This window comes from Dryobates pubescens, chromosome 8, assembly GCF_014839835.1.
Source record: "Dryobates pubescens isolate bDryPub1 chromosome 8, bDryPub1.pri, whole genome shotgun sequence".
NCBI lineage: Eukaryota > Metazoa > Chordata > Aves > Piciformes > Picidae > Dryobates > Dryobates pubescens.
Genome location: NC_071619.1, coordinates 4,974,472 through 4,986,521, shown reverse-complemented (window position 1 = coordinate 4,986,521; position 12,050 = coordinate 4,974,472). Strand labels below are relative to the sequence as shown.

General features: G+C 40.0%; 1 protein-coding gene across 1 annotated transcript in view; it reads left to right on the top strand.

Annotated features, from left to right (window-relative positions):
* ATRNL1 (attractin like 1) overlaps nucleotides 1–12,050 on the top strand; it is a 570,802-nt gene that overhangs the window by 395,850 nt on the left and 162,902 nt on the right. The window lies entirely within an intron of this gene.

Below are 12,050 nucleotides of genomic sequence, written 5' to 3'. Positions count from 1 at the left end.
GAAAAGAATTACAAGTCATTGCTATATGCTAATTTAAGTGAGATCGACTAAATAGTATGAGAATGTCCTTAAAGTGAGATCTGTTTGTTGCTGGGTTTTTCATGTCTGAAGATTTTGTTCTTGACTATGAGATGTTAATGCCCTGCTCGTTACAAAGAAGGTGGCACAAAATACTTCAAAGTCAGTCATTCTTATACTGTCCCTGCAATAATTCTTGACAGCTGTATATAACCACAATATACATTTGATTAGTGAATGGAACTGTCAAATATTTTGCTAAACTGCTAAAAGACTGGATTAGTTCAGTCTTGGTACTATTCACATACAACACTCTTGTTGGCAGGCAAAACATTTTTCTAATTCCATGAACTTGATCTCTTGAGAGATTATGACTTGGCCTTAGGACACAGTACTCCTTTGTTTTGCTTGTCTTAACTCTACCAAGTGATCTTAGCATCTATCTGAAGATCAACCGAGACAGTAGAATATTTGGGACTTTTGTACATTCAGCGTGTGTATTTCAAAGGAAAGCAACAGGCTCACAATCTCCTTATGCCTCATTCAAGGGAGAAATGCTGCTGCATGTGATTCTTAATAACTGAGGATAATACAGTACTGCCTTGTTCAGGGTAAGAATGCCTAGCTCATGTAAATGGGTAAATTAAACCATAAGCTGATTTTTTTTTTTTCAGTAAGACATAAGAATAAAGAAATAATTACATGACTTCCAAATACATCACAGACATTTGCCTGCATTATATTTTTTTCATGCTTTCTCATTATTTTCAAATATGTATCAAACTGGTTCTTGTTTTCAGCAGACTTCTATTTGCTTCTGAAAAAATGAAGTCATAGTCTGCTATCCCATTGGCACATGGAAGTGCATACTGGAGCTTCCTCTGCACTTAAGGATGGATTTCCTTAAAAGTAATTTTGTTACATTAAAATGTTTTAAAACTGTCAGTATTTCTAGTGGCTCTGAGCTTTGGCGTCTGTATGTGGTAATGAAGAGCAGTGACATACCTGTACAGAGGTTTTTTTGTTGATTTGATTGCTTTGTTTGTTTGTTTAAAGTGTAGTGTACCATCCCTCAGTATCAGAATTTCAATCACCAGCTAAAGCTAAGTTAATTGTTCTGCCACAGAAGTGAAAGATTGAAATGATTTTACCTTTCTTCAGTGAAGTCTGCCATTTATCCTGTCCTATGCATCACAAAGTAAATCCAGTGCATAGTTATGTTTCATTCTTCTTAGGGCTTTATTTCATGTATTTTTCATTCAGTCATCAAGGCTTTAACGTTTTCCTCGAAGCTCATTGCTTTAATACTATTTATGTAGTCCCACAGTGTTATTTTAGCTCACCAAATAACTTTCCCTCAGGCAAGTAGGATCAAAGTGCTTTGTGCCTTTAGTTATTGTCAATAACCGAGACAGTTGCTATCTGAGTCTTTGCTAAGCAATGATTTACGATGTTTTGCTTGAAGACACACAGGATATCTTCATCTCTTGAGATATCAAGAACTCCCTCATCACTTAAGACAATCTCTAAGTATCATACTTGAAAATTATTAACATCTGCATGCATTCACTCAGTATCAGGATCTGGAGTTAAGTATCATGATGAAAGCTCTAAGTGAGTTTCCTTTTTCCCATAATTGTCTTTTCTAATAAACTAACTTTTGGTGGATAACATGAACAACAAGATTCAGAAGTTAATAAGTCTAAAGGAACATCTGTTGGAAGGGCCTTCATTACCACAAATTTCCAGGGAAAGGAGAACATAAGGCAAGACAGAAGCTGATAAAGAGTCTTGTTTGGCTTAAGCAAATGAGTAATATGGCCCAGGATAGAAGATGAGCTTTTCAGTCAGGTGCTAATAAGTTTTGCATTGTTTTTGGCAGTTAACCCCAGATGTTATACTGGTGTCAACAGCATGGTTCTGTCCTTTTGTATGAAAGCGTAATTTATTCATCCTGGCAGAATCCACTTTTCCCTTTATTTTTCCAAGGTAACAAACCCAATACTTGGTGTTTGGTAGACTTGGAAAATGCCCATCCTATCATTTAGAATGTAAAATAGCTTCCAGCCTACAACTAAGTTGTTGGGTTTTTTAAAATCCACTGTATGTCATTCTGCAGAACCCAGTGACTGAGCAAGGAAACATTGGTGCCTTTTGTATTAAGAGAAAGAAATCTTAAGGTCGTTTGCATAATGTGTCTTTTTATTTCCTCCTATTTCCCTTTATGATCAATTGTGGTAGTTAAAAATGCATTTTCTGTAAGTATTTCTACACACACAAAACAAGCTTTCACACCACAGCACTTCAGGAGGAAAAAAAAAAAACAATTGCAACAATACTTTTTCACACAGTGAAACTTCAAGCATGTTTATTAATCACTCAGTCCCAAATTTAGTATTTTGAAGCCACCACTTCTAGTCTGACATGGCAAACAACATATAATGACATAAAATTATGTCTCTAGGCAGATCTGGTATTTATAATGAAGAGACAAGAATCACTCTTGAAGTTCTCATTGATGCTAGATCTCCATTATAGGACTGATTGACTTAAACAACTCTTTATTATCCCAGAGATACTAAGCTTCTGAAAATTGGCCAAGTGCTTTTTTATTTTCCACAGACTAGACATTTTAGAAGAAGTTTGATAGAACTAATACGAAGAACTATAAAACCTGAGCAATCTGAAGTGAAGTTGTGGGGTAGGGGAGGTGGGAAGTAATGGTATCTGCAAAATTACAGCTGATAAAAAAGAGAGAAACATCTTTTTTTTTTTTTTTTAAGTGGCTTGTGCTAAGGAGATGCATAGAAATGTATCTTGGAGAGTTCACAGGATGTTTTTAAGAGTATAAAATAAATCCCATACCCAATTCTTCAATCTAAATATTCTTTCAGTGCTAAACAAGCCTTTGTGAGCTGTTTACTTTGTTGTTATTTGGTGTAGTAAGTTTGTGCCCGTTTGCTTTGAAGGTGGTTTAGCATACCCTGGCTCAGTGCTTATAATTTTTTTTATGACCATCCTGATCCATTTTGCTTCATTTTCAGCATTGGATATGTTCATTGATGTTAGAGGCATCAAACTTGCTTTCCAGGGCTGTGCAGAGCAATTGAAATGAGAGTTTTCAGGCCAATTATTTCTCTGCTCTACTGAGTAATAGGCTCAGATGATACCACTCAGTGGTGGCATTACCATAGCACACTGTATGTTCATTTTCACTTGGAGATAATTCTGAAATCTTGAAGTAATTTTCCAGATTGATTTCCAAACTGTTGTATGCACATGCTGAAAGAATGGTTGCTTTATTATTAAAATTATATATATATATATTAATTTTTTTTTGGTTACTAGATCCAAGTCTCTCTTCCAGGCTTTTAAAAATCGCTATTACTTTTGTTATTCTTGAAAATACAATGCTTTCCTCTTTTCCGTGAAAGAAATTGCTAAATGGGAACAATGACCATGTGAGCAATTTGCTGCCACTTAAAATTAATCTTGAGAGTGCATTTTGAGTCAGTTTAAAGAAATAATGCTGTTCACTGTGAGAGAGCAGGACCAGACCAGCAACGTTTTCATTTAATAGTGGAGTTTTAAAACTCAGATTCAGTTTTAAATGTGTTTAATCAAATGTTGACAGCCTTGCTAGTCACGAGATTTCTGTAGGGATTAGCTTCCTGCCATGTTTAATCATTTGGGAATCTGATTCTTGACCTATAAGAGAGTTTAAATCTGGTATTATCATCACTATTGAATTTTAGATATTACTTATTTAGTTCCGTCATCGTGACAAATAAAATTGGGTAATGGCTACTATCAAGTGCTAAGTTTTAATGTAAGATAATGTCTACCTTTATGTTTTCAGAGTTTTAAAGAAAGAATATAAATGTAGTGTGTCAGGATATGACACTTGTGACAATGTATTTTACCCAATTATGTGCTTAGCAACTCAGGAAATTGCTGGAGTATGGATAGATTACTGTGGTTTGGATTTAGAGATGTCCTTTGCAGGCAGCAGAGAAAGATATTGGGAAGGCAAAGGGACAAGACTGAGTATTTCTACTCTTAAATGATGTTCCTATTTGAAGCTTAAATAATTTCCTTTTATTCTAAGTCATTATAATAAGCATACATGGGCACATCTTGTATTTGTTTAATTTATAGCAATCAAGAGCCTTTATTTGTGTTCCCTTATATTCACAGAGGACATAAAAGCATAATTCCTTAGCTCTGAGTAGGTTTTTCTCAGAGTTCCCCAATGCTTGCTGGAGATGGCAAAACTCATTAGGCCACATCAGATTTCTCTTTTTTTACCAACCCAGAATCTTCAGCAAAGCTCTGGCTTCAGAAAACAGCTGTTGAGCAGAAGTTATCATTACTACTACTGTTTTGCTTTGAAGCAAAATTAGTTTTGCACTTATAGGAGAAAACATAATTTTAATGGATATTGGTAATTTACAGTCTGTTGTTTATGAGGGGTGGGTGGGGCCTTGGTTGGTTGTTGTTTTGGGGTGTGTTTTTTTCTGCCACCACCTTCCTTATATAGTGGATTGAAATTCTCTTGTAAAAAGGCGCAATCTCATTGATGCCAGTAGTACTTTAAGCATTTATACCTGAAGAGAACTTTACCCTCTGTGCTGTCAGTTCATAGCAATGTTCGGTGTGTCTGGCAATGGGGTTTTCTGAATGCAGACTGAGAATTATAATAGGAACTACATTAGAAAGCTAAATACTTTCTGGTTTGGAATGCCTAAATGCCTCATTCAGATTATCTTTTACTCTTCATCAAAAATTAACAAATTATAATATAAACTCTCTCGACCGTGAACTCTCTCTTTCCTTTGTTTGCACAGCAGCTAATGCAGGAAAGTCCTGGCTCATGGCTTTTTAAGCCATGGACTGTATATAAAAATAATATAATTAAATTCAACTTTAAAGCAAATAGATTATGTGGAGTCAGCATCCGTGACAAGGGGCTTTGCCTCTATTAACAGGCGTGTTAGGTGAAATGGTAGCTACTCTCATTTTAGTCAGAGCATTACATTTCTCCATCTTGAAATTTGCCTTCACACATTGCTTCCCATTCTGCTACTGCTGTTGAGGGAGTGGTAATGGAAAAGAACGAATGATAATACACAGTGGAGATCAACAGATACTTTAAATATTGGGCTTTGCCAAAATAAAAAGACCGACATATTATTGAAGTCTTAGTCCACTCTTTTGTTTTTCTGCCATTGCATTAGTACCCTAACTGTGATGGGTTGAAATCCCCCACCCTCCCACAATTAACTTTGCCAGACTAACTCAGGTGGAACTAAAAGCACCACACTAACACTTCAAAAAAAGGAGGCCCTGGTGCTGATTGAGTACATCAGTTTTGTTTAGTAATCATGGAATCAACAAGGTTGGAAAAGACCTCAGAGGTCATCAAATCCAACCTATTACCTTGTACCTAACACCAACTAAACCATGGCTTCAGGTGCAACATCCAATCCATTTTTGAACACCTCCAGGGATGGTGACTCCACCCCCTCCCTGGGCAGCCCATTCCAATGGCCAATTACTCTTTCTGTGAAGAACTTTCTCCTCATTTCAAGCCTGACTGGAAGCTGGCCAACGTGGTACCCATCCACAAGAAGGGCCGGTTGGATGAGCCAGGGAATTACAGGCCTGTCAGCCTGACCTCAGTACCAGGAAAGATTATGGAGCAGGTCATCCTGAGTGCAATCACGCAACACTTAGAGGATGGCCAAGGGATCAGGCCCAGCCAGCATGGGTTTAGGAAGGGCAGGTCCTGCCTGACCAACCTGATCTCCTTCTATGATCAGGTGACCCGCCTGGTGGATGTGGGGAGGCCTGTGGATGTAGTCTACCTGGACCTCAGCAAGGCCTTTGACACCGTTCCCCATAGCAAACTCCTGGCCAAGCTGTCAGCCCATGGCTTGGATGGGACCACACTGCGATGGGTTAGGAACTGGCTGGAGGGCCGAGCCCAGAGAGTGGTAGTGAATGGTGCCACATCCAGCTGGCAGCCAGTCACCAGTGGTGTGCCCCAGGGATCAGTGCTGGGCCCCATGCTCTTTAACATCTTTATTGATGATCTGGACGAGGGCATCGAGTCCATCATCAGTAAATTTGCTGACGACACCAAGCTGGGCGCAGGAGTTGATCTGCTGGAGGGTAGAGAGGCTCTGCAGAGGGACCTCGACAGGCTGGGCAGTTGGGCAGAGTCCAACGGCATGAGATTGAACACATCCAAGTGCCGGGTTCTGCACATTGGCCACAGCAACCCCATGCAGAGCTACAGGCTGGGGTCAGAGTGGCTGGAGAGCAGTCAGGCTGAGAGGGACCTGGGGGTGCTGGTCGACGGTAGACTGAACATGAGCCTGCAGTGTGCCCAGGCAGCTAAGAGGGCCAATGGCATCCTGGCCTGCATCAGGAACAGTGTGGCCAGCAGGAGCAGGGAGGTCATTCTGCCCCTGTACACTGCACTGGTTAGGCCGCACCTCGAGTACTGTGTCCAGTTCTGGGCCCCTCAGTTTAGGAAGGATGTTGACTTGCTGGAACGAGTCCAGAGAAGAGCAACAAATTTGGTGAGGGGTTTGGAACATAAGCCCTACGAGGAGAGGCTGAGGGAGCTGGGGTTGCTTAGCCTGGAGAAGAGGAGACTCAGGGGTGACCTTATTACTCTCTACAACTACCTGAAGGGAGGTTGTAGACAGACAGATGTTGGTCTCTTCTCCCAGGCAAGCAGTACCAGAACAAGAGGACACAGTCTCAGGCTGCGCCAGGGGAGGTTCAGGCTGGATGTTAGAAAAAAGTTCTATACAGAAAGAGTGATTGCACATTGGAATGGGCTGCCTGGGGAGGTGGTGGAGTCGCCATCACTGGAGGTTTTTAGGAGAAGACTTGACAGGGTGCTTGGTGCTGTGGGTTAGTTGCTTGGGCGGTGTTGGATTGGTGATGGGTTGGACGCGATGATCTTGAAGGTCTCTTCCAACCTGGTTTATTCTATGTATTCTATGTAAACTTCCTCCTGCACAGCTTGAGACTGTCCTCTTGTTCTGGTGCTGGTTGCCTGGGAGAAAAGACTGACCCCCCCACCTGTCTACAACCTCCTTTCAGGTAGTTGTAGAGAGCAGTAATGTTTCCCCTGAGCCTCCTCTTCTCCAGGCTAAACAACCCAAACTTCCTCAGCCTCTAATGATAGGGTTCCATGCAACACAGTCCTTCAGTAAATCCATATGCACTGTGCTTAATTCTGTGGCTAAAAGCACTAATAGAAATCAGAAGATTCTTATTTGTTGCTCGCATATAAAAGCAAAGTAATTTTTGCATTGCTGCAAGCAGTGCATGCTGACCTAAGCCTGCATTTGTTGTGTTACTGTAGCAGCCTTGGTTTTGCTAAAAGCATGTAAGATGCTTTAGAAGGTGTGGGATCATCCAGTGAGACGTATCTCCTTTAAGGAATTTGTTGATGGTAAGACACAGGATAGAAAAAAAATACACCCTAAGATTCTGAGCCACTGGCTCAGAGATAATCAGCAGGCAGATCAAAAACTTGAAGAATAAATTGGAGAACAGCAGCAGTATGCTCAACTGTTATCAAAAGCCACAGACCCTGAATAAATGTTTCACAGGATAATGTCAGAGGCAAGTATTGTGTCACGTTTTTGAACATGTCCCAGCTGGTTTCTCTGTACTAGATTTTAAATGCTTGTAGGGTTGTGGGTTTTTTAAGCATTACAGTGTAAAAGTCAGTGAGTAGATTTTTACTCATCCCATGATATTATGTTTGCCTTTTATTGAACATGTCCAGGGAAAACAGGAACTAGCTTGTCTTGCCTATTTGCATAGGAAATGTTCTGTGCTTGTGCTAGTTGTAAGCTCATTTCTGTGGCGGTAAATTAATACCTGAAATCTTTGTTCTTCAGCTAAATTGCCTTTTCAGCCCCCCTTTTATTTTTTTGGCTTCTCACTTTATGTGTTACTTTTAATAGGACACATCTACCTGTACATTTATTTACTGCAGTCTTAATCTATCTCAGCATTCTATTAAAACCCTCATAATTTTTGCCCCACAGCTACGAAGAAACCAGATAAATACTCTTTTCCTTGGTGAGAGTGTGTGTCTGTATGCATTGAGCAGTATTTCCTGCTGTGGTGTGGCTTGTGTATGAGTCCTGGGGAAAGCTTGTCATTCCACAAATCATCTCTATACTTGCAGCGCATTTTTTCCCCTATTTGAGCATTATCCATGAGCAGGAAATATTATTATGATTTTCTTCTTTTTTGTACTACTTTATTTTTTTCTCACAATAGTTGCAGGAGAGGAATGATAAATTTTAGCTCTTCTCTTTTGGCTAGTCCAGCCATTGTTATGTTGGTAACTAAATCTACTTTTGTTGATTTTTGTTGTTGTTGTTTCTTTGGGGTTTTTTGTTTGTTTATTCTAAGTACACTACTAGCACATTACAACAGGTATCTCCCAAGTGTGGTCAAACACAAGGATGTTCTTCTTGTTGTCTCTGTTCCTAATTGAGGGAATAGTGTGTTCACCAACTCAGTGCCCCAGTCCTTGTACCACTGTTGACTCTTCATCGTGGCTGTGGGAGGCCGTCTGGGAGGAGGAGGCATGAAGGAGTGAAGAAAGAGGTGTTCCTCACATTCATCCTTAGCTGTCAAAAAACCTCAAAACCTCTGGTCTCCAAGGAAGCAGGGAAAAAGCCTGCCCTGGGCAGGTTCTGCTATTGCTGAAGAGAAAAGCAAACCCATCCCAAATCTGCCTTATCTCAGGGAGAAGAGAAAAGGTAGGGGCATTATGGCAGAAAAGTGAGCTACTCTGTTATCTGTAAAAAGGTAGGACAGGAGGAACAAGACAGATTCCAGAGGAGGGTTGGTTCCTGCACCCCCTGAGCTGTCTATAGTCAAGGGTTGCAAAGCTGGGACCTTGCTCAGTGGCAGGAGACTGCTCTCTCCTCAGATCTGTAAGGGTGATTAGCCGAGAGCTGCATTGCTCCTCATGAATTCTGTTAAGTACAATATGAAATATGTTTTTACAGTGTTAAAGATGTTTTAAAGCAGCTGCAAGAGAGCTGGGCAGCTGGGAATGAGTATTTGAAGCATTTCCCATTTCTTTTTATTTGTTACAGCTTTTGTTGAGAACAAACATTCTTGTGTTTATAATTTCTTTGTTGGTAGCATTCCCCAATACCTTATTCATAGTAGTGTATTATAATGAGAAAATGAATAGTCTTGCACAGGTCAGTATGTGCCAGTTTTGCTGACAACAATGAATTAATCATTCTTTTAGTTCCCTGGCTGCCTAGATTTTAAGTTGTTGGGTTTTTTTACTGTTTTAAGTATATGGACAATTCTTTTGGATAGATTGTGATGATGATGATGATTTTTAAACTATGGCATGAAGACTTCCAGAACAGACATTACAGACATTTGCTAGTTCAATATGACAATAGAAATAATAATAAGCCACACAGAACTATACAGCAGAATTGAGTTAATTCCCCCAAAGTCAGCATGATCAGAAAGAAGGGTGAGATGTTAGACCTGGAGTAACCTACTTCATTATGCCTCATTTTCACAGTGCTCACACAACAGTGGATGATCTTAAACATCATAATTGAATAATTGTGACTCGGGATGTTTTGCCTTAGGGCATAGTTTCAGCTTTTCCTGATGTGGCAAATAATGTTCCATGTCATTCTGCATTAAGAAACGCAGTAGCCAAGCTCCTTATTACGCACTAGTAGTTTTAGACTAACAGCACACAACTGTCTGCGGCATCAAATTAAAGCACAGCCCTCCGAAAACACCTCAGTGGAAAGCAGGCAGATAGTTAAGAAGACTTTCACATACTCTGGTTGATGTCTGCAAGCTTTTGCCTCAAAGCCCTGTATGTTTTTAGAAGAAACAACAATATGCCCAAAATTATGCCCAGTTGTTTGAGGCATTTGTGTCAACTTGGTAGCAGGTTGGTTTGTTAATACAACAAAGGATTGGACCTTTCATTAGAAATTGTATGAAAGTGTTAAAAAGATATTCTGTATTGAGCCATATATTGAGAGGGAACCGCTGCTGATGGCATTTCTTTTAAGGAAGTAAATTTACTTTGGGAAATGCAGCTGATACCACAGAAAGCATGCACAAAGTAAGATTTCTTGCATAGAGCTTTATTCTTTGAAAAGTGAGTGGAATTTCTGTCTGGGTGAAGGGGTGTTAGATGTCCTTTTCACATATAGTTAACTATAGGTCCAGCCTCTATTTTTGTTTCATCACAACACTAAATGACGTGCTGAGGGAGTGCTAGATCTCATCACATCACAGCTTGATTCTTCTGCACTGCTGGTGAGTTTGCCAGTGGCAGCTGAGGTGACATTAAATCAGTTTGCTTGTGGAGAAGAAGTGCCCCAGGAGAGGAAAACATAAGAGTTGTTTTGTACAGCTGATTCACAGCTGTCAATCTGCAGCTTAGATGGGGAAAAAAAAAGGGCCACAATTTTTTTTTCTGGAAATAGAAGATTAGCAAAAAATTCCTAGAGTAAATAAATTCAGTAGATGGGGTGTCACCACTCATCCTAACTAGATCTTACCCCATACAGCTCAGTTTTGTTTATTTTGTGCATAAGGGTTTGTGTTGTGCTGTGCATTAGGATCAGAAACGTTTCAGAGTTACTCCAACATATGTACAGAATGAGTGAAATCCTGGAAATGATGGCAGTGCTCCCTGTCCTAAATATTTTTCATTATCCTATTCTATGAGTAAATAGAACACTTTCTCTTTTCAAAAGTATTACTGTCAGCTTTGTGTGAGAAGAGAGAAATTCCAGGGAAAATGTCTAATGAGTGGAGGAAAAATGGAATGATTTTGTTTTGGGTCAGATGAACATTGATCTCTGAAATGTTCAGAAGGCTGCTATACCTTCTGAAAACTGTAATTCCAGGTAGCAAAAAGTGCGTTCCTCCATCATCTGTGTCCAGCTGCAAACCTGGGTTACATCTAGGTACAGTCTCTTCCCATGGCTCAGATGCCTGAGCTCTGTACTGTGTAGAAGAAATGTGATCAATTCCCCTTATCCAAAGGAGTGCAGTTCTATCTATCACACCACTAGCTGGCTGCAGAGCTTGACTTCACTGCCCACTGCCGTGCACCGTGTGAGAATGTTGTGTGATTTAGCTCTAGCTTTCTCCCATCTTTGCTCTCTGTTACATAGTGCTGAGTGACTTGACACTTCTTTTTGCAGAAGAGGTAACTAGCTTACAGCTATCTTGGCTTGCCTAGCAGACTGAAGCCAGCATGATTCTTTAGCTGACTTTCCAAGCATATTACAAAGTACTGTTCACTCAGCAGTGAAAGCTGAATATGCATTGGAATTAAATAGAATACATGAAATAGGGAACATCTATCTGTATGTAAATTGTTTGCATTCATTCTGTTTAAGCCTTACTTGACTTACTCCAAAAAAAAAAAAAAAAAAAGTAAGTTATTTTAAATATGTTAGACCTGACTCAATGTCTGAAATAACTCATTTTGTACTATGGGAAATATTAAGGCCAATATTCTGCCATCCTTTCCTACTTGTAGCTTCAGTAAATGCTGGGATAATTACTACATGTGCTGGTGTGGCCACTTAAGTGACTGGATATAGTCATAAGTTCCTACATATTGCAAATGTTCAATGTGCTTTTTGCATCAAGAGGAATATGAATAATGTTTTAATTTTCTGGTTTTACAAATAAAAAAATGTTTAGATGTTGTCCTGTTGTCCAGTTCTGGGCCCCTCAGTTTAGGAAAGATGTTGAGATGCTGGAACAGGTCCGGAGAAGAGCAACAAAGCTGGGGAGGGGTTTGGAGCACAGCCCTGTGAGGAGCAGCTGAGTGGAGTCACCATCATTGGAGGTGTTCAGGAGGAGACTTGATAAGTTGCTTGGTGCCATGGTTTAGTTGATTAGGTGGTGTTGGATGATAGGTTGGACACGACGATCTTGACAGTCTCTTCCAACCCGGTCTGGTCTGGTCT